Source organism: Pelophylax lessonae (genome assembly GCF_965119305.1).
Source record: "Pelophylax lessonae genome assembly, chromosome: 1".
NCBI lineage: Eukaryota > Metazoa > Chordata > Amphibia > Anura > Ranidae > Pelophylax > Pelophylax lessonae.
The window spans coordinates 717,425,715-717,449,292 of NC_138768.1; the positions used below are offsets into that span (position 1 = coordinate 717,425,715).

General features: G+C 46.8%; 1 protein-coding gene across 1 annotated transcript in view; it reads right to left on the reverse strand.

The window, feature by feature from the left end:
• CASP3 (caspase 3) overlaps nucleotides 1-17,384 on the reverse strand; it is a 70,866-nt gene extending 53,482 nt beyond the window's left edge. The window contains exon 1 of the mRNA XM_082267387.1: nucleotides 17,256-17,384. The gene's annotated coding sequence lies outside the window, so the exon portion shown is untranslated. The remainder of the gene's footprint in view (nucleotides 1-17,255) is intronic.
• Between the last annotated feature and the right edge of the window lie 6,194 nt (nucleotides 17,385-23,578).

The following is a 23,578-nucleotide window of genomic DNA, read 5'->3' on the forward strand; positions in this document are numbered from 1 at the left end:
CCTGTTGAATCGTGATGCCAACAGATCCACATCCGGGGTGCCCCAACGTAGGCACAACTGGTGGAAAACTTCTGGATGGAGGGACCATTCCCCCTGATCCAGAGTCTGACGGCTGAGATAATCTGCCTGCCAATTTTCCACCCCCTGAATGAACACCGCAGAGATCGCTGGAACAAATCGTTCCGCCCAGCGAAGAATGCAAGCCACTTCCTTGGCCGCTCGGACACTCTTGGTGCCCCCCTGGTGATTGACATAAGCCACGGCCGTGGCGTTGTCCGACTGGATCCGAACCGGGCTGCCCTGGAGCTGCTCGGCCCAGTGAATCAGACAAAGTCTGATCGCTCTCAGTTCAAATACATTTATCGGCAACCTGGATTCTTCCAGGGACCAAAGTCCCTGGACAGATAACTGACCGAGAATTCCTCCCCATCCGGATAGACTGGCATCCGTGTTCACTATCATCCAATACATTGGCAGAAATGACTTTCCCTGGCTGAGCATCGGAGACCGAAGCCACCAGACCAGAGACTCTCTGGTCTGTTTGCTCAATCGGATCCGATTGTCCAGGGATTCCTGATTCCGATTCCATCTGAGAAGAATCGCTTGCTGAAGAATTCGGGTATGGGACTGGGCAAATGGGACTGCTTCGAAGGAAGCCACCATCAACCCCAGAACCCTCATGCAAGTTCGAAGAGAAGACCAGCTGTTGGATAGTAACAACTGGACTGCTGATTGAATCTTCCGGAGTTTCCCTACCGGAAGGAAAACTCTTGTCCTGATTGTGTCTAGAATTAGAGCCAGATATTCGAGCCTCTGGGTGGGAACCAGAAAAGACTTTTGCTGGTTCACCAGCCACCCGAATTCCTGTAAAGAAATTATAGTAATTTCTATGTTTTGTAGCAGGGTCTGAGGAGACTCTGCATGAAGCAGGCGATCGTCTAGGTAACCTAGAATCGATATGCCTCTTTGGCGCAGTAGTGCCAGCATTGGGGCCAACACCTTCGTGAAGACCCGAGGAGCCGTGGCGAGACCGAAAGGTAATGCCACAAACTGATAGTGGTTCTCTTCTACGGAAAAGCGTAGAAACCGCTGATGTCCTGCGAAAATGGGAATGTGAAGATAGGCGTCCTTGATGTCTATGGACGCTAGGACATCCCCTGGATGCAGGAAGGCTGCTACTGTGCGAATGGATTCCATCTTGAATTTTCTTATGTTGAGAAAGGAATTGAGTGCCCTTAAGTCCAGAATTGGACGCACTTTGCCCTCTTTCCTGGGTATTGTAAATAGGTTTGAATAAAACCCCTGAAAACGTTCTGTCCAAGGAACGTGGACTACCATTCCTTGTTGTAGTAAATCCGTGACTGCTCTCCGCAGATCTTCTAGACGATCCGGGGATAGTCGGGTATTGGAAGGGAAGAATCGCGCCGGTGGGAGAGATCGAAACTCGATCTTGTACCCTGACCTTATGACTTCGCAAACCCACTTGTCCGGGATTCTGGAAAGCCATGGATCCGGGAACCGGCGAAGACGTCCCCCCACCCCAGTTATGGGTGGGAGCGCACCTTCAGGCTTTGGACGATCTATCTTCAGGTCTGGAGGGGGCGGGCTTTTGCTTGCCCGACCAACGTCCCCTGAAGCCTCCTGAAGGAGCTTTGGAGGACTTAATTTTTTCACCCGCGGGACGAAAAAACTTTTTGTGAGCAGAGAAAGAAGGCCCTCATCTTTGACGAGGTCCTTTACCTTTAACATTTTGCGGTAAAAAGGTGCTCTTTCCTCCCGTGAGATCCTTAATGATCTCGTCTAAGTTGGCTCCAAATAGACGCTCTCCTAAAAAGGGGATATTAGCCAATGCTTTTTTGGAACCTTGGTCGGCTAACCACCCTTTTAGCCACAGTGTACGCCTGAGAACCACTGCTGAAACTGATGCTCGCGCCAATAATGGAGTGGCGTCTAACGCCGCATCACACACAAACTGTAACCCCTGTATCATTTGTTCCAACAAATCTGATACCGCCTGAGGGACTTCTTCTAAGTCCCGGCGCAACCACTTGGTCCATTCAGTTACAGTCTGCGAAACCAGTCCAATAGCAATTATTGGTCTGAAAGCTGATCCAATCAAGGAAAACATGGTGCGAGACATAGCTTCTATCCGATCCACTGGATCTTTAAAAGACGGAGCGTCTTCTAAAGGAATAACCGTGGCTTTATTCAATCTAGCAATTGGTGAATCCACCACAGGTGGTTCTGTCCATTTCTTAATGAGGGTTTCCTCAAACGGAGAACGCCTGTTAATGCGTTTAGAAATAGCAGAAGTGCGTTTTGGCAGACTCCATTCTTCTTTGATTGGATTGCCAAAACATTTGGGCAATGGAAAAACCTTCGCTACTTTGATGCATTTTTTAGTCCCAAAGGGGATTTCAGTTTCAGCTATTTCCAACGGAATACCCTGTAATCTTAAGGTTTCTTGAACAGATACAATGAGTGCGTTTACCAACGCTTCCTCTCGGGCTATGGCTGATGCCGAAACATCCTCCTCACTGTCTGAAGAGACAGTACCCGAGACACTAATCCCAGATGAAGTACCTGCAACTGCAGAAATAGGCTCAGATTCTGAATCCGAAGTTTCAGATAATAAGGGGTTAGGCGGGGGTCGCTTTCTTGCGCCCTGTCCCTGACAAGCCACTTCCACCCGGGACACAAAAGTTTCCATAATAGCTGACAAGATTCAACCGTCAGAGGGGTGCTGGAGGATCCTGCAGACACCTCGAGGGGATCCGGTGGAGATACATGAGTGGCAGGGTCCATGTTAATTCAGGACACCTCTGCCAGAAAAAACAAAAACTTTTTTTTTTTTTTTTAAATAAAAAATACCTCTTTTTTTTTTTATGTGTATCCCCCTAGCGCAATAGCGCCCCTCAGAGTACCTGCTTCTCGATCCCCACAGAGAGAGAGAGGGACCCTCAAGGCTCACCACCCGATGCAGAGAAGTTTCCAACCAACTGCAGTCAGCGTCTGTCTTTTACAGACTGGAAAGAGCTGTGTTAGTTTTCCCGGGTAGAAGGACGTGGCTCCGCCCCCTGTGTACGCCTTCCGGCGTTCCCAGCTCTCCACGAGGTAGCTGGGCTCATCAAACATGGCCGTCCCCATACAGGAGACAATAGACTCCAAAAACATGGCGGCCGGCGTGACCTGAGGACATTCATGCACCCGGTCTACGGCAAAATGGCGGCGGACTGCCGAAATCGTTTTTCCCAGCACATCCACCTGCATCTCTGCTAAATGGCGGTTCTGCAGGAGGTACACTACAATTAAGGTAGGATTATACCTCCTATGTCTGCTGTAATACTACAGTCTGCTGGGTAGAGTGTTAGCTCTCAAACCAAGTCCACTTCCCACCAAACACATGCTGTATTTACAAGGGGGACTTTTAGTGTCAGACAGATACTGACCATGTATGGAGGGGCCCATAATTCATACTGCCTCATAACGAGGAAAAAAGGGAACGTTTACTCACCATACCGAACCGACAGGCACCCTCTCTTCACAATACCCTCTCCACCGGGGTGGGGGGTTGTGGACCATTCCGGACGCCTCGACTCTCTGGTTCCTGGCGTCCAAGCGAGACTTTTAACTCGCAAGGTCAGTCCCTCCAATGGGACTCCGTCGCGGCCGACCCAGCGCGGAGCTCTGGTCTGCACGCGCTCGTAGGCAGAAACCGGGGTGACCACTGGATCTCAACATCCAGCCCGTCGCCTGGCCCCGCATACTTACTTGAATGTGTCGCGGCCGACCAAGCGCAATGCAATGGTCTGCGCGCGCTCGTAGGCCGGCTGGGGTGACCACTAGTGTCGCCCTGTCCGGCGTATTTGCTTGAAGATCTCACAGGAAAAAACACTGGAGAAAAACTACCTAAAAAATATTTTTTCTAAAAAAAAAAAATCTTGCCAGGACCAGAGATCCCAGCAAGGAACTTAGGTCCTTACTCCTGACTAGACAGAAAAAAACTGATGCCTTGTAGCAGAGAGAGGGAGGATATACCCTCTGGGACTGCCCCTAGGGTGGAGCCAGAACGTTTTTTCTTTTCTGCCTAGTCCTACTCCTGCGGAGACACCATAACCCAGTTCTTGTGAATCAAGAAGACTACGTCTGTCAATGAGCGACAGAGAAATTACAATAAAAGACCTTTGGACGGATACAGTTTTGGTGTGGCGCTCTTTTTCCTTCAACTATTCATTTTTGTTTTCATTATTGCAGTCTGTATCACCCTCTCGGTTTGTTTGGAGTTTAAAGTATATGTGAACCCTCACCTTGTAAAACAACCCATTCAGTTTAAAATAGAAATGCATATACCGGTATGTATATCAAATTATAAATACATTTTTTCATCTTTTTAGGTGGTGATCACATGACCTACGCTCTCAGCTGCAAAAGGAACCTAATGCAGGAATAAACCCAAAAGCAAACATTTATTATAATATTGAAACTTACAAAATCTTATGTGATGCCTGCATTCATTTTCTTTTTTTTAGGCTTTTACTCTCTGTTTTCAACTTCTGATCTGCCCATTAACACATCTCTTGCATTAAGAGTGCCCCCACTCTGGATCACAGGGGGTAGATTTAGATACACTAACAAACTGAAACCAATCTCCAGTTTACACTTTTTAAGCAGTTACAGCAAACTGATTTTTTTCCTTTTGGGATAAAGGTTTTACATAAATAAATAAAAGTTAACAATTCAAAGGACCCCTGTCAAGAAAACATACACAGCCATCACATTTAAGAATTGGTACGATGCAAAAAAAAAAAAAAAAAAAAAAAAAAAGGTTTGCATTTAAAGCGGAGTTCCACCCTGGATTTGGTTTTTTTTTTTTTTTAATACCCCCGGGACAGTCAGGGCTAGTGCATTCCACAATGGCTAGCCTCTGATCTGTCCCGGGTTGCACTTACCTGCAAGACGAAATACTTACCTTGCAAACGTCTTGTCCAGCGCTGCCATCTCAGATGTGGGCAGCTTGAAGCCAGCGCGTCCTCTTCGGCGTCTTCTTCCGCCTTCTGTGGTCCCACGATGCTCTGCGCCGGCCCCGACGTCACTTCCGGGTCGCGCGCGTCACCCCTCCACAGCTTCTGGGCATGCCCAGAAGCTGTTTAGAAGGGGATGACGCGCGCGACCCGGAACTGACGTCGGGGCCGGTGCAGGCGCAATGATTCCTGGGAGCTATGACGTCCAGCTCCCAGGAATCATTGCAGAGCCAGGAAGTGACGACGGGCCGCGGCCGAGGAAGGAGGAAGAAGGAAGTAAGGTAAGTATATTTTGTTCGCTACGAGGTAAGTAAAAAAAAAAAAAATATGCGATTATCCATTTCTTTTTCAGGTGACCCGGAGCGAGAAGATGGAGGTAAGTATAAAAATAGGGTGGAACTCCACTTTAAGTTTAATGCCACTTTAAAGAGGTGAGGGGAGGAGACTGCAGGGGGGAGTGTCAGCAGGAGACAGAGAAACAGCAGTACACATCTTTCCAGTCATTAGCGGTGCAGGGGGTGTCATTGCTCTAAGGAAGGGGGCCAGACCCCTGAAAAGGGTCAGTTGGTTTTGTCATCCGCACAATCCCATGAGGTGCGAGGGCATACTTCTGGACTCTGTAATTTTGATACGCTATCATTCTACTTTGGTTTGAGAGTCGAATTCATATGATATCTTTTAACTCTTTCATGCCTAAGGCTCCTTTCACACAGTACACCTCCGTTGGCGGACTCCATGCTGCTCAGCGGGGGGGGGGGGGATTGATCCGCTGATCCCTGCTGAGCAGGGGGATGACAGCTCCGTCTCTGCTCTGTGTACGGAGACGAAGGTGTCAGATCCCCGCTGCTCTCTGTGGGGGAATCGGATGAGAACAGACCGCCTGTCCGTTCTCATCCGATCGGGGATGGACGGATGGAAAATAGGGTTTCCATCTGTCTGGATTTCACGGACAGGATCCGAATCGGATGGTAGCGGGTGTCAGCGGACATGTCTCCGCTGACATCCGCTGCCCAATAGGGATGCATGGAGGATCCGATCAGGTCCGCCTAAAAAACTGACAGGCGGATCTGAACGGATCGTTCGTGTGAAAGAGGCCTAAAGGGCAAAACAAAATGTTAATGCCTAAACACAATTTTAACATGTGCTAGGATTATACCAGACTTTCATCTGGTAGTAAATGGTAATGGACATTCCCCTGATGATTTTTGAAGAAAATAACTGGACCAAAATAGTAAACAAAATATACAGTAAACCCCCGTTATATCGCGGTTCAGTTTTTGTGGTCCCGGTATATTGCGTTTTTTTTTTTTCTGTAGACCTATTAATATTATTTTACTAATTAAATCATTGCTAATTAAATATTTTTGTGTTTTCCATAGCTCTTGCTCTGTCTCTTAGTATCTTTTAGGTGTTTAAATGTGTTTCTATTGTTTTAAAAGTGTGTTTAAAGACCTTAAAATGTTTTTAAAAGTACAGTGAAAGTTATAAAAACATGCCTAGAGTGTATTTAAATAGGGTCTTTCTATTTCACAGATTTTCACTTTTCACGGGTGGGTCCGGAATGTAACCCCCGCGATGGAGGGGGGTTTACTGTATTCATTTTTTTTTTAAATGTACCATAACCTACCACCAAAGACCAACCCAAAATAAATTTTCCCGCTTCTTTGTTTTTTATATATATTTTTTTAGCGCCGGTTCACACTGCAGCGACGCTACCTCGGAGCGGCCGCCACGGACTTCATAACATTGAAGTCTATGGCGGTCGCCTCCGAGTCGCCCAAAAGAAGCTCCGGACCCTTTTTCTAGGTCGGAGCGACTTGTGTCGCTCCTATTAGAACGGGTCCGCAGCTTCCCTATGGGAGGCGACCTGCAGCGACCTGTGAGGCGACCAGGTCGCCCTAGTGTGAACCGGCACTTAAACACATTGTTATCTGTTTATCTCTCTCTGCATAAAGAGAGAGAGATACAATGTATCCTCTCCATTCACAGAGATTAAAAGGGACGGGCTTCACAGTGACTGATCACTGTGATAGCCAATCAGAGGCTATCATAGCGATTAGGTGACTGGGAACTGGGAGCTCCCAATTGTTAGTACAGGACCCGGGGATCCCACTTAAACTCCAGTCTCTGTGCTGGGAGCGCGCTCCCAGCGCGAAAAACAGACATGCGGCTCCACAAAGAAAAGCCCAGTACAGTGAAGCCGCATATAAGTGTACTGTCGGTGGGAAGGGGTTAATAAAGAGCTAACGATAATGCACAAGGCATTACTGCATTTTTGTCCAATCTGCATAATGGGTTATAGGTAGGTTGTGCTCCCAAGTAGAACGCAAAGAAAAACACTGACCATGCTGGGATGAATGAGCATCCATGTCTAGCATGATCAGTTTGAAATTAAAAAAAAAAAAAAAGCAGAGGGGAAGCAATACAAAGAGCAGTGCTTTCAACTACAGTGCTCTCGGCCAATCTAAAAGATTTATAAACCTCAAACCTGACTATTTAAGAAAGTAAAAAGGGAAGTTTTGGCTTTCTTAGGACAATATCTGTGTGCACAAATATTGGGCAACGATTAGGGTGCAGATTTATTATGCAACTGAATTAAAAACTAAAATATTTTCATCTGTTAAAGTGAGAATAATAAGCAAACTCAAAATTTACAAATAAACATTTAAAAAAAAAAAAAAAAAAAAAAAAAACACAACAGTGACCAATAAAGACACTCTTCTTTCAATACCAGTATAAGCCTTCCATTCGTAGAGTCTGTCAGTTTCTTGATCTGTTGATGATCAACTTTTTGTGCAGCAGCAACCTCAGTCTCCCAGACACTGTTCAGAGAGGTGTACTGTTTTCCTTCACCGTAAGGTGGACATTGGAAAACCTTTTCTGAATGCTGGAGCTTGACAGCTAGTAAAGGACATTCAATTCTACCACTTTTATATGCCGGGTTTACCGGTGTTCATAAACGTTTTAGTTTGGAAGCATTTTTTGCAGATAACAGGTTGTAAGTGATCACTATACCCTCCCAAAAGCCTACAATGCAGGAAAACTGGATTTTTGTAAGAAGTTACCATAAAATCCTTTTCTCTGAAGTCCATTGACAGATGCAGCTCTTAGGCTTCTTATACCATAGGGTTATTCTGCCCCCTACAGGAGTAGTACTAGGCAGTGAAAAAATTCACTGACACACCTACAGTGGCTGTCCTTCTAGGCATAACCCCACACACTCTGCCACAAGCCAGTTTCGTAGCAAGCAGTGAAAAAGAAGACACAAACCATCCCCATAACAGAGGGGCGGGTGTCAATAGACTTGTCCATTTGGACTTTGTCAAAGGACAAAAAAAAAAAAAAAAAGTCTGATTTCCTAAAGGACTCTGTGGCCAACCGGTAAACCTTAATTGCCTGAACCACATCCAGAGAGTGCAAGGCAGTTTCCTTGGGATGCTTAAGGCTTAGGACAGAGTGAAGGCAAAACAATGTCTTAATTTAAATGGAAATTAGACACCAGCGTAGGAAGATAAAACGGATTAGGTCGGAGAACCACTTATCTCTGTGGACGACCAAATAAGGGGAACGACAGGAAAATGCCGCCAAACCAGACACTCTGCGAGAAGAAGTAATAGCCACCAAAAAGGCAACCTTCTGAGATAACAAAGGCAGAGATATGTCCCAATATTCTCAAAAAAAAAAAAAAAACTGAGACCGAAGTCCCAGCAGGAAACCTAGGTCCTACTCCTTCACTAGGCAGCAAGAAACTGGCTTGTGGAAGAGTGTGTGTGGGGGGTTATGCAATGAAGGACAGCCCCTGTAGGCGTGTCAGTACATTTTTTCACTGCCTTGTACTACTCCAGTAGGGGGCAGCATAGCCTTATGGTATAAGAAGCATAAGAGCTGCATCTGTCAATGGACGATAGAGAAAAAAAAAATATCTCCCCCCCCCCGGAAAGTCTGTTTTTTCCTATTGCAAATGATCAGAAATGTTTCCTTATTAGAAACGCAAATAAACGAAAACGCCTATAATGGTTTATACCGCGTTTAGCCTTATTTGCACGCGGTTACAATCATTTGGCGTTTCAAATGCCAATAAACCTCTGTCCTGAACGCATTTTTTTTTGCCTCTAAACTACTATATAAAAAAAAAAAAAAAACTCATGTACATGGACAGATAAGATAACAGAGTTTAGGCCTGCTGAAAAAAAAAAAAAAAAAAAAAAAAAAAAAACACTCAACTGCTCCTAAAAGTCAGTTTATCAGCAGCAGTGTACATGAGGCCTCAATCTCCCATTTAATCACTTAAGGACCGCCCGCCGCAGTTATACTGCGGCAGGCAGCCCCTTCTGCGCGAACCGATGTAGGTATACGTCGGTCGCACACCTGCAGCTAGGGGGCGAGTGCATGCAGCCGCTGGCACGCTTCCGCCCTCATTTGGCAGCGGGGACTCGGATGCACGGGGAGACTGGGGGTCCAATTGCCGCCTGACACCCGCGATCGTTCCCCGTTGAGAGAGAAGAACGGTCAGCTGTTGTAAACACAGCTGACTGTTGTTCTCTCTGGAATGATCACAGAGTGACTATGATCCTTCTATGTAGGATCGCAGGTCTCTATGACCATTTCACAAGCCATGCCCCCAGTTAGAATCACTCCCCTAGGCTCACATTTAACCACTTTACCCCCAGCCACTGTGCTGCTACTGCGGCACAGTGGCTCGTTCCCGTCCACCGACGTAGACCTACGTCGCTGGACTCCTCCCCCGGAGGCGCGCTACCGCTGTTTTCAGTCACAGCGGGAGTCGGGCCAGGGGAGGAGCAGAGGCGATCGCCGCCGCTCTTCCCCGATCGTCGGGGAATCGAGTGAGGAGATCCGCCCACCTGTGTAAACAGAGCGGGTGGATCTCCTAAGTGACAAGGACTGACAGATTGGAGTGTTCAGCATAGCTGAACATCCGATCTGTCCTTCTGTCACTCAGTCACCTCCCCCTCCCCACAGGTCAGTAAGCACCAGGCATACATTAACCCCTCCCTCTCCAATAAAATTAACCCCTTCACTGCCAGTGTCATTTTTACAGTAACAGTGCATATATATATATATAGCACTGATTACTACAGTATTGTCACTGGTACCCCCAAAAGTGTCAAAAATGTCAGTCAAGGGTCCGATCTGTCCGCCGCAATGTCGCAGTCCCGCAAAAAAAAAAAAAAAAAAAAAAAAAAAAAAAATCGCAGATCGCCGCCATAACGCGTTAGAAATCTTTCCCGTAGTTAGTAACCGCAATAACTTTTGCGCAAACCAATCAAAATACGCTTATCGTGATTTTTTTTTACCAAACATAGGTAGCAGAAAACAAATTGGCCAAAAATTTTTAAAAAAAAATTTGATTTTTACATTTTTTTTGGGGGGAATTTCATATAAAAAAAATGTTAAAAATATTGTTATTTTTTCAAAATAAACGCTCTTTTTTTGTTTATAGCGCAAAAAGTAAAAAGCGCACAGGTGATCAAATACCACCAAAAGAAAGCTCTGTTTGTGGGAAAAAAAGGACGTAAATTTAGTTTGGGTACGGCGTCGCACGACCGCGCAATTGTCAGTTAAAGTCGCACAGCGCCGAATCGCAAAAAGTGGCCTGGACGCAAGACAGCAAAATCCTCCGGTGGTAAAGTGGTTAACCCCTTGATAACCCACAGTATTAACCCCTTCCCTGCCAGTGTCATTATTACAGTAACAGTGCATATTTATAGCACTGATTACTGTAGTAATGTCACTACTGTAGTAATGTCACTAATGTCAGTTAAGGGTCCGATCTGTCTGCCGCAATGTCGCAGTCCCGCTAAAAATCGCAGAACACCGCCATTACTAGTAAAACTTTTTTTAAAAAATTAAAAATATTTTCCGTAGTTAGTAGACTCGATAACTTTTGCGCAAACCAATCAAATCGCTTATTGCGCTTTTTTTACCGAAAATATGTACCAGAAAACTGGCCTAAAATTTAGATTTTTAAATTTGTTTTTTTTGGGAATGTTATATAGCAGAAAGTGAAAAATGCTCTTTTTTTGTTTATAGCACAAAAAAATAAAAATCGCAGAGGTGATCAAATGCCACCAAAAGAAAGCTCTATTTGTGGGAAAAAGGACATCAATATTATTTGGGGACAGCGTCGCACGACCGCGCAATTGTCCGTTAAAGTAACGCATTGCCCAATCGCAACAAATGGCCTAGTCATTAAGGGGGAAAATCTTTTGGTCTAGAAGTGGTTAAGAAAGGCCCACAGGTTCTCAATAGGGTTTAGGTGAGGAAGGGACCATTTCATTATTCTTTCATCTTTAAGGCCTTTACTGGCTACTTCAATACACGCAGTGGAGCATTGACTGCATAAATATCATGGAAAGATGTAGACTTTTTCCTGTAACACTGCTTGAAGAATGTGTGTTTAAAAACACTGCCAGTAGATTTGGGAGTTGATTTCGAGTCCATCCTCAACCTGAAAAGGTCCAAGTAGCTCATCCTTAATAATACCAGCCCATACTAGTACCCCACCTCCATCTTGCTGGTGTCTGAGCTAAAGTGGAGCGCTGTGCCTGTTACTGATCCAGCCAAAGGCCACATGCATCTGGCCCGTGAAGAGTCACTCTCCTCATCAGTCTACAGTATAAAACCTTTGAAAAATCTGTCTTCAGATATTTCTTAGCCCAGTCTTGACGTTTTTAACTTATGTGTCTTGTTCAGTGGTGGTCGGTTTCAGCCTTCCATACCTTGGCCATGTCTCTGAGTACTGAACAACTTATACTCCTGGGTACTCCAGGTAGGTTTCAGTTCTGGAATATGACAGCACTGAGGCTCGGTTCACATTTGTGCGATGCGGGAACGCTGCGAATATGCAGCGTGATCCCGCACCGCATCCGCACATCTGGCAGTTCACACTGCCATATGCGATACGCAGGGGGTGTCAATTAAATGTTAACGACACCCTCAGTTTGATCGCATATCGCAGAGCGATCTGCAAGTTCGCACAGAATCGGATCGCACAAGTGTGAACCACTGTGCGATATGATTCTGAGGCGGCTCAAAAAATGCCTCATGTGCGAGTTTGCTGCGGATGCGCTGCGAATTCAGCCATACAAAGTGTATGGCTGAACTCGCATCCGCACAAGAGATCGCATGTAATGAAGGAGCAGTGCGCTCCGAATTACATGCGATCAGCGCATCCGCACAAGTGTGAACCGGCTCTGAGTTCCTGGTAGCTTCATGTTTGATTCTTCTCAAAACTTTGTCAGCTATTTGGCATCTTTTTTTCTAAACATGTTTCTTGCGATGGTTCGGTTAAAACCTCAATATCTTAGCAATTTCAAGAGTGCTGCATATCTCTGAAAGACTTTTTACAATATTTGACTTTTCAGTGTCAGTTAAATCTCTTTTTTTGGACAATTTTGCCTGAGGAAAAGGAAGCTAACTAATAATTATGCACACCTTGAAAAAGGGTGTTGATCTCCTTAGGCCACACCCTCTTTCAGTACACAAATACTCATCACTTAATATGCTTAAATCCAATAAGCATTCAAGTTTATATAGCTTGGAGTTGGACAATATGCATAATAATTAGGATTTGGTCAAAATACTGACTTGCCTAATAATTGTGCACACAGTGTATAAGCACAATAAGTTTCATACACTAAGTACATGGTGCAACAGACATCTCAGAAATATGAAATGTTGAAGTAACATGCACTTTAACCATTCACTACTCTCGCCAATGTTAGGCTTCATGTACACTACAACTCCTAAACTTGAGCTTAGGAGCGTTTGGCGTTTTATTTGCCAAAGCTCCTAAACTAAACTCTATAAAAGCCTGTGTCAATGTACACAGACTTTTACCAGAGTATAGGAGCTGCTGCAGTTAGGGGAGGTTCAACCTACCTCAACCTCCCTCTCCTGAACGTGGAAGAATAGTGTTCTGGATAGGAACATTTTGACTGCTGGATGTGGTAAAACACAAAGCGCAATAAAATTGGTTTTGCCGCATTTTGCATTTTCTTGTGGCCGCGGTACATCATAGCCAAGTGTACATGAAGCCTAGATGGCTTTAGCTGTACTTTAACATCATCCCTTAAAGCGGAGTTCCGGCCTCAAAATCGACATAATTGATTTTGGGCCATCCGTTTGCTCTAGGTCAGTGGTCCTCAACTCTGGTCCTCAGGGCCCACTAACAGGCCAGATTTTAAGTATTACCTTGGGGAGATGCAGACTAGAGTACTGCAATCACTGAGCAGCAAATTATATCACCTGGGATGTATTTCAGTTATCTTGCAAACCTGGCCTGTTAGTGTGCCCTGTAGGCCAGGGTTGATGACCACTGCTCTAGGTCACCTGAAAAACAAATGGATAGTTACGATTTTTTTTTTTTTGTTTACTTACCTTGTTATTGAAGAAAATATACTCCCCTTTCTTCCGCTTCCTCCCTCTGCAGCTTCCTCCGTGCATTGATTCCTGGGAGCTGAACGTCATCGCTTCCAGGAATCAATGCGCCTGCACCGGCCCCGCTCGTCAGTTCCAGTGCGGGCGCCTCATTCCCTGCTAAACAGCTTCTGGGCATGCCCAGAAGCTGTGGAGGGATGACACACCCGCACCGGAAGTGACAAGCAGGGCCGGTGCATTCTGGGAGAAGAGGACACGGAAGATCTGAGATGGCAGCGCTGGAGAAGAAATTTTCAAGTTAATTATTTCTTCTAAAAGGTAAGTGTGACACGGGACAGTACAGAGGCTATCTATTGTAGAATGTACTAACCCTGACTGTCCTGGGGGTATTTCACCCCCGAGGCCGGAACTCCGCTTTAACCCAGACTTGTTTCCTATGATTTCACCATCTCCAACTCCTTGCCAGGAATATTTATTGTAGCTAAAGGCATCTATGCCTCTCAGCAGAAAGGATCAGCAACAGCTGCTTGACCAAATACGTCAAATAAGCATTTGCAGATATGTGAATCATCTCTTTTATAAACTATATACAGCACACTGCACTCTCCCTAATGACTTAAGCAAGCTTTATCTAGTATTCTGGCAGCTTTACTGCACAGAAATGCTGACTCACAGAGCACAAACAATAAAAAACCAAAAAGATCACTTACTAGATTTGTTTTTATACCATATTTATATTCATAATTCAAAAGAAATGACCTTTTTACAACAAACTCTTTTACTACACAGCCTACAAGTGTTTATTTTCCCAGCTGGATGTAAAATGACAAAAAAAACACCAAACCAAAGTACTTCCGTAAAGCAAAATATAGGCAAATATGGGGGAAAAAAAAACACACACTAAACAGCCTCTGCCTTCTTCCTCCTCCTCTCTGTATAGGCTTAGCGGTTATAACAACACACATCCACATCTGAAACATGAACACGTATGTCAGTACAATTCACATCTCCAAAACAACCTAGACCTCAAACAACCCCATCAAAGCAAGGAAACCGGGACAAACAACTCGGACACCTGTCTAGAGTTACAGATACAAAACACCCTCATTAGAGAGGCCCACAAAGAGGTAACAGCTCTGACAGTTACAGTTTATCACCCTGTAAGAGCGATGACATGTCATTTCTCCCTCCTTTATAAACGTGTCACAGCTCCCTACTCTCCACACAATGCTACCAATGAGATTCAAATAGGACACTCCCAACCGTCACTGGAATCTGAAAGTTCAAACCTGTTACAGCCTGGCTAGCAAAGACAGGTCTTCTTATACTGTCCACTTACCCGATAAGGACAATGTGCAGAAGCTTTACCGACTGTGCTGCGTGCCTTACTGGGCAGAAATAACAAATGGGAATCTGCTCACATTATCAAAGCCAATACCAAATAGGGAGCTGAAAGGGTATTTCCACTTCTGCAGTAAAATTTGACAAAACACATTCACTATGTTTTTTATGTGTTCCCATTCACACATACCTACAAAAATTAAAACAAATCTTACCTTTTAGATATTTCTAAGGTGTCATAGCTGATTCTAAGAATTACTGTATTGCCACATAGTGTCTTTTCCCCCTACACAGGGTTATACCTCATTGTTACATCGTACCTTTTGTTAGGACAGTGTTCAAATTTAGTTTACAACAGATAATAAAGAACCAGGAGCACCATAGAGACAGAGGTGATTACATTAGACACTCCACAGCCCCCTCCTAAATATTACAGGGCAGGGACAGCATGTATAGAATTTAGGTAAGTAAAAAAAAAAAAAAGGAGGTTGTAAACCCATTAATATTTTTATTTATTTTTTGCAACCTGAAAGACAAACACATAATGAGCTAGTATTAGCTCATTATGAAATACTTACCTTAGAATGAGCCCCCGCTGTGCCGCCCGCTTACCTGTATGACAGGCGACATGTTCAGTCGCCTGTCTTTCGGGATCGCGGCATCCGGCCATCTGATTGGCCGGATGCCGCGGTGACGTCACTCCCGCGCATGCGCACGGGAGCGACGGTCACGGCACGGAGTTCTGAAGGAACGGCACCAGTGGCCGTTCCTTCAGAGCGCATGCGCCAGTGACGTCACTGGATGCATCTAAGGTAAATATCTCCTAAACGGTACATGTTTAAGAGATATTTACAGTACCTATAGGTAAAAGTTGCAGGGGAGGGTTTACTTCCTCTTTAAAAACATAACCAGAAATGTATTTATTTATTTGAAGTTTTGCTATGATAATGGGAACATGTAAGAAATATAAACTAAGTGTTATCCCAATTAGGCTGGAAAAGTGGAAATACGCTTTAAACCCCGGTTCACACTATGTGGTGCGGGGAACTGCTTATAATTTTGAACAGGAATCACACCGATAATGCATTCAGATAAAAAGCCTTTTGTGTGCAGCAGCCCCCCCAATACTTACCGGAGGTCCCTCTCTGTCCACGAGTGTCTCAGCCCTCCGAGATTCTCCCTCCTGATTGGCTAAAGGCCCGTACACATGTAGCGATTGTCGGCCGTAAAATATTCGGCCACTGACCGATCGGCCGATTGTCGGCTTGTTAGTATGATGCTTCCGACAACCGACTGCGACTTTTCGGCCGAACAGAATCTGGCGTGCAGACTTTAAAATTTTTGTTGGCCAACACCAGAACGGCCGATTGTTCGTCAGTCAGTACAGAATTCGGCCGACAAACAGCAGATGAGCAAGACTGGGCATGCTCAGAGAAGAAAAAAAACACACGGAAAGTTAACCATCACATGATGTCACTTCTGCAGTCGGCTGTTGTTGGCCGACAAAATTCGTGTGCAGTCTTTATCACTTTTCAACCGACAGGACAGCACCGGACAAAAGACGGCCGATCGTTCGGCCAACAATCGGTACGTGTGTACGGGGCTTTAGACACAATGGCTGCTGCTGTCAAAGTCAGCTAGCCAATGAGGAGAGGGGACTGGGTCGGGGTTTGGTATCTGAATGGACAGAAGGAGCTGTGACTGGGATTGGGTGCCCCCATAGCAAGCTGCTTCCTGTGGGTGCACGTACCAGGAGGAGGGGCCAGGATCACAGACGAGATCCCAAGGAGGGGGGGATCCAGGCTGCTCTGTGCAAATCCACTGCAACAGAGGAGGTAAGTAGAACATGTTTGTTATTTTTATACGGGAAAAAAACAAGACTTTACAATCACTTTAACAAGCAATGCAACACAAGCATGACGTGTTTTTTTTTTTACGTGTTCCCAGAATGCATGCAAAAATGCACGTTTCGCTCTGTTCACACCTTTTTAGGAAGGCGCTCGGAAGCACACCCTTTTCTGCACGTGAAAAAAACGTCATTAATTAGGAATGGCATCCCAAATGCAGCTAGGAAACTTACCAAAATGCATTAAACTCAATGCCTGAAAAGGTGCCCAAGCTTTCCTCACACGTATTGCATGCTGAGTAAAAAAAGACACGTTAGCTCTGGTGAGAATGGTGTCTGGGAGCGAAGTTCCTGAGGTGTATGGAAAGGTCAGACCCCAGAGGTGAGCACACCTTGTCCCTGGAGATATACAATGTGAGGTGTACAGAGGACATGGTGGGGGGGACTAATAAGAGGCTGACCATGACTGTTCCCAGCCCAGTCACTGTGTGTTGTCACAGAGCGCCTCACTGTCCCTCCAGCAGCCTTATTAGGCAATAGTTGGAAGGCTGAGACACTGGCCGGTCTGTAGTCCCCGGACAGCTGTGCCCTCCTCCCCCCGTTATAATGAACACATTACCCCGCCTAGGACAATACACCCGACTCACCTACGCCCAGTTCTCCCGACTGCTTTCTTCTTTTTGTCTCACTAGCTCTGAGTTACATGCAGTGAAGTCAGCCTGGGCGGGGGCTTCTAGAAGGCCCGCTTCCTATTGGCTAGTAGTTCACATAACAACAATAACATGGGCTGCTTCAGGCCGCGTTGAATGGTGGGATGTTTCTGTCCAATCACAGCCTAGCAGCGGCTTTCACTTGCTGTTGTTGCGCTAAGCAACTGATGACCCGCAGTCTTCTGCGCCAATGAGTGAGCTCGCTGTGCCAGGTGCTAGGAGGACCGTGCGCTGTATCTGAGGGGGAGATGTTGGTGTGTCTCGGGGGACGTCTTGTATATGAAGTGTGCAGGTAATACATATATAGATGTGATATAAAGAGAGATAGAGAGCGCCACTGCATGTAGGCCCGGGAATTATCTCATGTGTTTACTAAAGAGCGCCGAATACATGGGCTGAGCAGAGTGACTGGATGGGTGATCAGGCAGGGAATACAGTACCCATAACAACCTATAATGTTATCCAGCAAGGAACATACATTCCACATTAAGAATTATGCTACCAAAGTTAGCATGTGCTGTCAATTGCCTCCAGCATTGCTCCTGTGTCTTCTTGCTGGAGGCCATTTTTCTGAAGCCCAGAGCCCCTGCACAGCAGTAAATCATAAAGCTGAATTAAAGAGGAAGCAAACCCTCCTCTGACACTTGTATCTATAGGTAAGCCTATGATAAGGCTTACCTATAGGTACTGTAAATATCTCCTAAACATGCACCGTTTAGGAGATATTTACTTTAGATGCATCCAGTGACATCACTGGCGTATGCGCTCTGAAGGAACAGCCGCTGGTGCCGTTCCTTCAGAACTCCGTGCCGTGACCGTCGGCTCCCGCGCGCATGCACGGGAGTGACATCACTGCGGCTCTGGCCAATCAGATGGCCGGATGCCGCGATCCCGGAAGACGGGCGACTGGAAATGTCGTCCGTCATACAGCTAAGCGGGCGGCATGGCGGGGGCTCGTTATAAGGTAAGTATTTCATAATGAGCTAGTATGCGTGCATACTAGCTCATTATGTGTTTGTCTTTCAGGGTGAAAAAAAACAAAAAAAACAAAGGGTTTACAACCTCTTTAACCACTTAAGCCCCGGAAGATTTTACCCCCTTCCTGACCAGGGGGTATTTTGCGATTCGGCACTGCGTGACTTTAACGGACAATTGCGCGGTCGTGCAACGCTGTACCTAAACTAATTTGGCGTCCTTTTTTTCCCACAAACAGAGCTTTCTTTTGGTGGTATTTGATCACCTGTGCGATTTTTTGATCACGCGCTATAAACAAAAAAAGAGCGTCAATTTTGCAAAAATAACAATATTTTTCACATTTTTTTATATGAAATTCCCCCCAAAAAAAAAGTAAAAATCTAAATTTTTTAAAATTTTCGGCCAATTTGTTTTATGCTACCTATGTTTGGTAAAAAAAAATCGCAAAAAGCGTATTTTGATTGGTTTGCGCAAAAGTTATCGCGTTTACTAACAAAGGGAAAGATTTTTGTCATTTTTGTTGTTTTTTTTTTTAACGCGTAATGGCGGCGATCTGCGATTTTTTTTTGGCGGTACTGCGACATTGGGGCGGACAGATCGGACCCTTGACTGACATTTGTGACACTTTTGGGGTTACCAGTGACATTTCTACAGTAATCAGTGCTATACATATGCACTGTTACTGTAAAAATACACTGGTTGTGAAGGGGTTAACTTTATTTGGAAGGGAGGGGCTGTGTGTATCCCTAGGGGCGTGCTTTCTACTGTGATTGGCTGTGGCTTGAGCTGTAAGGACACTGATCAACGGATCTACATACTAGATCCGTTTTATCAGTGTCTTTACAGCGAGGAGAATGACAGGCAGCTTGTTTACACAAGCTGCCTGACATTCTCCCTCTCCCCCGCCGATCGCCGAGTGACCGGCGGACATCGGGTCCGCTGGTCACACGCGCGGGGGGGGTCCGTGACCACGCGGGAGCGCGCCTCCGGGGGCGCGCGCTCGCTCCCTAGACCCTTACAAGCTAGTGACGTAGCCCTACGTCACTTTGCCTGTGAGGGGCTGACTGCCGACGTAGATCGGCGTTAGGCAGTCGGCAAGTGGTTAAAGTGGTAGTATCACAATTTTTTTAACTTTTAACTACAGGTTAGCCTATGATAAGGCTTACCTGTAGGTACAATTAATATCTCCTAAACCGGCACGGTTTAGGAGATATTTGCAGTGCATGCAGCTGCTCGCACGAGCGGCGCATGCACTCTGAAGGTCAGGCGGACCTTCAGCTTCCCTTGCCGGCAGCTTGCCGGAAAATTGCTCCCGCGCGCATGCGCGGGAGTGACGTCATCGCGGCTCCGGCCAATCACATCGCCGGAGCCGCCGAACCCGGAAGAGACGCCGTGGGATCATGTCAGCGCCCGCAGCGGTGTCCGGGGGTCCGTGACGGGGCTTCGTTCTAAGGTAAGTAATGCATACTAGCTCATTATGCCTTTGTCTTGCAGGGTTTGTTTGTTTGTTTGTTTTTTTTCCTGAGTTTACAACCTCTTTAAGGCTCCGTTCACATGTAGGCGTTTTGGGGCGTTTTTGGGGAGTTTTTCTGCTCTAGGATCAGCTCTCAAAACGCCCAACAAGACAAATCCTATTCATTTCAATGGCCCCTGTTCACATCTGAGCGTTTTGACGCTGTATAAAAAACGCCCAACGCTCAAAAAAGTACATGAGCTTCTTTTTGGGCAGATTACAGGCGTTTTCCATTGATCTCTATTCAATCTAAAAACGCCTGCACAAAAATCGCGGTAAAAATCGCGGTAAAATCGCGGTAAAAAACGCCGCAAAAATCGCGGTAAAATCGCGGTAAAAAACGCGTGAAAAACGCTACGCTCAGGTGTGAATGTAGCCTAAACCCATCGGTTTAACGTTTTCAGAAACTGTTACATTTCTGGAGTGTCGGGATTGCTAACTGTCATTTTCAGGGCTTTTTTTCTCAGAAAATAGGTGCAGGAACTCACTCTCCCCGCCCAAATCCCTGCCCCCAACCACGCCCAAATCCCTGCCCCCAACCACGCCCAAACCCACCCTCAATCACGCCCAAACTCCACCCCCCTGACACGCCTTCCCTAGAGGAGAGCAGTACAGCGGCCCCAAATAATAAATGGAGGCTTAGAACTGCGTGTCGCACAAGGCGGCACATGGTTCAGGGATGTGTAACACACAAGTACAGGACTTCATAACACACGGGGCTCAAAAGTGTTTATTGTGCAGTTATGTGCAGTGAATATCACACAAGGCGCAGAAAATCAGCAAACAGGATAGTACTTACATTGAATGCGAAGCGTCCCTTGTTCTCAGAAATATGGAGCATCTAGCCCTGTGTACAGAGTGCAGTGGAGGGGTCAGAAATATGTAACATAAAGCCCAGCACACAGATAGTCGTGGTAAAGAGTATGTAATATGCAGTCCAGCATACAGAGTGCAGGATTTAGGAGTGTGTAATCAAAAGCCATTGTTCCGAGTAGAGCATTAAGGAGTACCATCCAGAGGCCTTTAATATGTAACATACAGCACAGCATACAGAGTATAGCGGTTCTGAGTATGTAATATACAAGGTGTTACAAAATTCTCACCACTGGACCCTGCACGCTGTGCCATACAATACATACTCTTGGTCACTAACTCTGTATGCTTTACTGTCCCCCAGAAAATTTCCCTGGTATCCCCCCTCAAGTATCCCCCCAATAGTAACCATCAAATCCTCACTTCCGCTTATCTGTTTGCTTAACTCTGTGTCCCCTATCCACACCTAGCCTCTGCAACCCTCATCCACAGCTCACCTCTTCTTTCCCCTGTTCACAGCTCCACTCTGCACCCCTATCCACAATTCATCTTTGCCCCACCCATCATCATCTCAACTCTGCACCCCTCTAACTACAGCTTACACCCCCCCCCCCCGTCCACAACTCACCTCTGCACCCTCATCCATATTATCTCTGCCTCCCTTCTGCACCCCCATCTAAAGCTAACCCCAATCCACAGCTCTCACCTTTGCCACCCCCCATGATCCACCTCTGCACCCCCTGTTTCCCCACCCTCCACAGCTCTCATTTCGCACAACCGGACTTCTGCCCTTTGCAGCTCTTACCTCTGCACAACGCTTCCCTCCTCCCCAGTTCTCCTCTGCACAAATTTCCACCCCAGCTGTCCTCTCTGCTAAAATCCCCTCTCTGAAACCCCCCCCCACTTTCCCAGCTCTTTGCTCCGCACAAATCCCCCCCACTTTCCCAGCTCACCGCTCTGCACAAAACCTCCCACTCTCCCAGGTCTCCACTCTGCACAAATCCCCCCACTTTCCCAGCCCTCCTCTCCACACAAATCCCCCCATTTTCCCAGCTCCCCTCTCTGCCTAAATCCCCCTCACTCTCCCTGCCCTTCTCTCCGCCTAAATCCCCCTCACTCTCCCTGCCCTCCTCTCCGTACAAATCCCCCCCACTTTTCCAGCCCTCCTCTCCAGCTAAATCCCCCTTACTTTCCCTGCCCTCCTCTCCACCTAAATCCCCCTCACTCTCCCTGCCCTCCTCTCTGCACAAACCCCCCCACTTTTCCAGCCCTCCTCTCCAGCTAAATCCCCCTCTCCCTGCCCTCCTCTCCACACAAATCCCCCCCACTTTTCCAGCCCTCCTCTTCAGCTAAATCCCCCTCACTCTCCCTGCCCTCCTCTCTGCACAAACCCCCCCCCCCCCACTTTTCCAGCCCTCCTCTCCAGCTAAATCCCCCTCTCCCTGCCCTCCTCTCCACACAAATCCCCCCCACTTTTCCAGCCCTCCTCTTCAGCTAAATCCCCCTCACTCTCCCTGCCCTCCTCTCTGCACAAACCCCCCCCCCCCACTTTTCCAGCCCTCCTCTCCAGCTAAATCCTCCTCTCCCTGCCCTCCTCTCCACACAAATCCCCCCCCACTTTTCCAGCCCTCCTCTTCAGCTAAATCCCCCTTACTCTCCCTGCTATTCTCTCCACCTAAATTTCCCTCACTCTCCCAGCTTTTTGCTCTGCACAAATATCCCCACTTTCCCAGCCTTCCTCTCCAAACAAATCCCTCCACCTTCCCAGTCCTCCTCTCTGCACAAATCTCCCCCCACCTTCCCAGTCCTCCTCTGTGCACAAATCCCCCCACCTTCCCAGTCCTCTTCTCTGCACAAATCCCCCCACCTTCCCAGTCCTCCTCTCTGCACAAATCCCCCACCTTCCCATTCCTCTTCTCTGCACAAATTCCCCCCCCCCCCCACCTTCCCAGTCCTCTTCTCTGCACAAACCCCCCACCTTCCCAGTCCTCTTCTCTGCACAAACCCCCCACCTTCCCACTCCTCTTCTCTGCACAAATCCCCCCCACATTCGGAGGCCGACATGGGACATTACTAATCACAGGCATTGAGACATTTCCAGGTCTGTGCAGCTGCGGACCAGGAAATGTTTTACTGCTTGTGATTAGTGGTGAGCAGTGTCGGCTTCCTGACGGGATCAGGAAGGTGCGTTGGGACTAGGAGCTCAAACACGCCTTAGCCCATTTCTAGCTGTCAGCAGATCGGCCTCTACAAACTCGGAGAGTAACTGAGCATGTGCAGAGCAGGACGAGACTGTGTATTACTGGGTTTTAAACAGTAAAGGTACTTATTTTTATTGTTTTACATATATTTACCTGCAAAAGGGACCAGCCTGATATGATCTAGCCAGACTTAAAGTGTAAGTCCACTCTAACACTAAAATCCCTGCATCTATAGACATGCACAATCTAACACTAATCTATCTAGTCCTGAAAGAAGAAATCAGTATACATACCTTTCTTGAAGCCGATCCGGTCTCCAGTGGCGGAAGCTCTGCAGAGGACACAGCTGACAATGGCTATGAAATGAATGGGGAGTGATGTTACCCATAAAGTTGCTATTGTGCTTCTGTTGTCAGTTGTGTCCTCTGCAGCCGCCTCCACAGCGAAGTTGCAGCTGACCGCTCAGCGTGGGATCGGGTTCGATCGGCTTCAAAAAAGGTATGTATACTGATTTCCTCTTTACAGGGCTAGATAGGTTAGCAGTGGTGGCTAGTGCTCCATCAGTCAGGGTGGGAGGGGAGGGGGGGAGACGGACTTCCCCCCCCCCCCCCCCATATCACTCCAGCCTGCACCACCACATCGCCCGCCCGCCAGTCAGTCAGTTTACTTACCTTGTTCCTCCAGAATGACAGACGGCGGCTTCCCCCTCAGGCTCCTCCATGTCCCTTCTCGACGGCTGTCTCCTCCCCTCTTCTTGG